The following is a 3578-nucleotide window of genomic DNA, read 5'->3' as shown; positions in this document are numbered from 1 at the left end:
CACTTATAGAGTGATAGATAGATGTTTATCGACAGATGAAGTCACGTTTTCTCCATCCAACGGTTCTTCCACTCTTCTCTTTATAAATACATGTTATCAAAACCTTTGTAAAGTAATGTAACTTTACAACCTAAGTAACCACCATTTCTCCTCCCCCTTCGAGATAATTTAAAAAAGTCCGATGGTCTTTGCTACTAGAAGCAGTTGTGCAGATTATCATCAACTCACTTGATTGTCAGAGTGTTCGTGGCCGCAACCACTATCGCTTGGAATGGCTACGAAGTGTTGACTGTTTGTGCCAAGTGTGCAGAGAGGAATACATGTGGAGTTGCTCTCCATTAGGCACGTGAAGGTCCATTTCTCGGGGTCAACAAACACTCTACCAGTAATACCCCTTATTGTCTGATGGTGAAATCATTCCTCCACTAGCCATTGTTTTCGATTTGGATTTTTCTTTGGTAACTAGCATAAGGATTTAAGTAAACAGAAATGTTAAATATGAAAAAATGAATATATATTAACGATTCCAATTTTATCTCTTTCTAGATTTATTAATAATGTGGCTGTTTATGCTCTTAACCATAATTGTCTTGAGATTAAGATTTTGATAGACTTTCCATTATCTATATGTTAATTAACTTCCTGTTTTTAATTCGTAATATATGCGTTATTATTATTATTGTTATGTCCCGAACTAAACCCACTTCAGCTGATGTGTGGAACACTCATACAAAGTGATTCCACTTCGAAAAATCCACCACCACGTCAGCCGATGTGTGGGACGTTCATATGAAGTGGTCCCCCTAAGTGGTAATTCTGCAAGATTGGTCGAAGCACCCCATCCCCCTGAATCCGGGGCAAAACGATCCCCGTGGACCTCGACCTGAAGGTCCGTCGCCGATTTCAAAATGAGATCTTTGTCAAGATCTTTTCTGCCCCTAAGGTTTAAAGTGATTTGACGTCTCCATGAGGCTAATTGATGTGACCTATCAACTTTATGTCAACTCAACTCAGGAGAAGTAACTTTCAGCCCACTCTATAGACGTGGATGATTGACGCCTATGAGCAGATGCCTCATACCGTTCAGATATATACACGTGTCTCACATCCAACGACTCTCATCACCTATAAATACCCAAGGCTTGGCAAGAGGCAAAGGTAATGAAACTCTTTCTGCTTGGCACTCCATAGCAAGTAAACATATAGTCTCCTTCCCTCTATTTTGTACAACCTTCATACTGTTCCGGTTGCCTGAGCCTAGTTTGATCGTCGAAGTATATACAGCTGTCGCCACCCCCGCTGGTTCCGACCATGTGCATCTGACCGTGCGTTGATTGTGCGCAGGGAGGAATACGTGGAGTGACTATCAGTTGGCCACGGAGGGTCTAATTTTCGAGGTCAACAGATTGGCGCCGTCTGTGGGAAGCCTTCCCGCTCAAAGTTCTACATTCTCCACCGGAGAAAATATCAGAAAACTAGGGACTTACCCTGAAAATGGCACGTTCTTGAAAAAGAACAAAGTCGAGTTATACCTCAAAGCCTCATCACCCTTGAAAAAGGAGATAGAATGAGTTCCAACCATGAAGACGACAATCCCATGAGAGAGGCCTCTGAAGAAGAGGTGCTCCATAACAATGTCACTCACCAGAGACCACATCACCGGCCTCGCCGAGGCGCAAGAACAGTCATGCTCGCTGAAGAGATGGCTCAAATAGCGGCTGGCATGAGCAACATCGCAGCTCAGAATATGGCGATGTATGAACTTCTCATGCAAGGCCAAGGTCATCAGGGCTATCAAATGCCTCAAGGATCTTACCCGGTGCAGGAAGCCCCTGTATCTCGCTCCCGAGGCCATATGAGCCGGCACACAAAACGCCCCCTCAAAAGAGAAATGGGCGTGGAAGCCACATCCTATGTGCAGGGAAGCCAGCCAGCGGAACCACAGCTAGGGGACAATTTTCCTCAAGAATACGGGGAACAAAGGTCAGTAAGCGTCTTCGACCGAATAGGGTAGGACCCTAGTAATAGGGCCAGCTCAGTGCGAAGACCAGTTCGGGAAGGCCAGGAACAAGAACAGGCTCCTCCTCCTAGAAATAGGAGGGAAGAAGGAACCTAGTCGATTGGGGAAGCCGAGGAGAAGCACATCCACCTCCTCAGGATATTCAAGATGATGAAGGGTCAGATGGGCCCTGTCGATCTTATGAGACCGATGATGATGATGATAACATTCCTTTTTCAAGGGAGATCCGAAGGTTCCCGATGCTGGCAAACTTCATTTTCCCTAAAATCCCCAAATAAGAAGGAAAAGGGGACCCGGAGCAAATACATGACACAGATGAGCCTCAGGGGAGCCTCGCTTGCTCTGAAATGCAAAGCCTTCCACTTAACCCTGGGCGGAGCTACTGAAGTGTGGTATAGCAGACTTCCGCCTCTGAGCATTAGGAGTTGGCCAGATTTGAAGAAGGCATTCTTAAATCAATACCTCTCACGCAAGGAAGGAGAGGCCTCAGTGCAACGCCTGCAAGACATGAGGCAGGCCCCTAGAGAGACGCTGAAGAGCTATCTCGCTAGGTTTACAGACGAAATCACATACTGCGAACAGGTTACAGATAGAGAAGCCCTTTCAGCTCTGAAAGGTAGCCTCAACATGAACACTTTGTTATGGAGGGACGTGCGCAGCAAGAATCCTGCCACCTATGACGAACTGGTGGAAATGATGAGAGTAGAAATTGTCAGTGAGGAAATGATTGATCATCGGAATCGTGCTGTGCAAGGACTCCCTTCGCCTCAGAGGCAGGTAGGTCGAGGACCTGCAGCGTACCTTGTCACTCAGCAATGGACTCAAGCAAGTCACACAATGGTCCGAACAAGCATTGGCTTCCGCTACTTTGAATGTAGTGCCGATATTGGCATACGAGAACGCTCCTGGTGAAGCAGGACCACTCGGAAGAGCTGATAAGAAGAAGAAGAAGAAGAAACGATCAAACAGACCCTTGGAAGGGACAAGATTCTGCACTTTCTATCAACTCTATGAGCATGACACTAGTGAATGTCGAGACGCTAATCGACTTTCAGATCGAGGCAACCCATATCCTTCCAACAGAAGTGAATATCCTCACAGATCCACCTCCCCGAACAGGGGAGAGAGAGGGCATAGAGAGCAATTACCCCGGAGGAGAGAATCAAAAGACTAAGGACAGTCTAAACAGAGAAATTAGGCCCCATTCTCTGGGAGCGAAGTTATCAGGGAGATCGACACAATCGTTGGGGACCTCACATCAGTGGCAACACCAGGAACGCTCAAAGGAATTACACAAGGGAAGCAAATGACCCGCCAATGATTACCTACATTGTCAACGAGTTACAAGCAGTCAATAAGATGGCCCCAATCATCTTCTCCCAGGAAGATGCAAATGGAGTTCACCACCCCCATTGTGACGCATTGGTTGTAAGATCCGTAGTGGCCAGAAACGGCCTAAAACGCATGCTCGTCGACAATGGAAGTTCGGTGAACATACTGTTCGGCTCTACCTCCGACAAGACGTAAATTGAACATGGGCTGATCCCCATGATCGATC

The sequence above is a fragment of the Olea europaea genome, chromosome 8 (assembly GCF_002742605.1).
Source record: "Olea europaea var. sylvestris chromosome 8, O_europaea_v1, whole genome shotgun sequence".
Classification (NCBI taxonomy): Eukaryota; Viridiplantae; Streptophyta; class Magnoliopsida; order Lamiales; family Oleaceae; genus Olea; species Olea europaea.
This window is presented reverse-complemented; position numbering follows the sequence as displayed.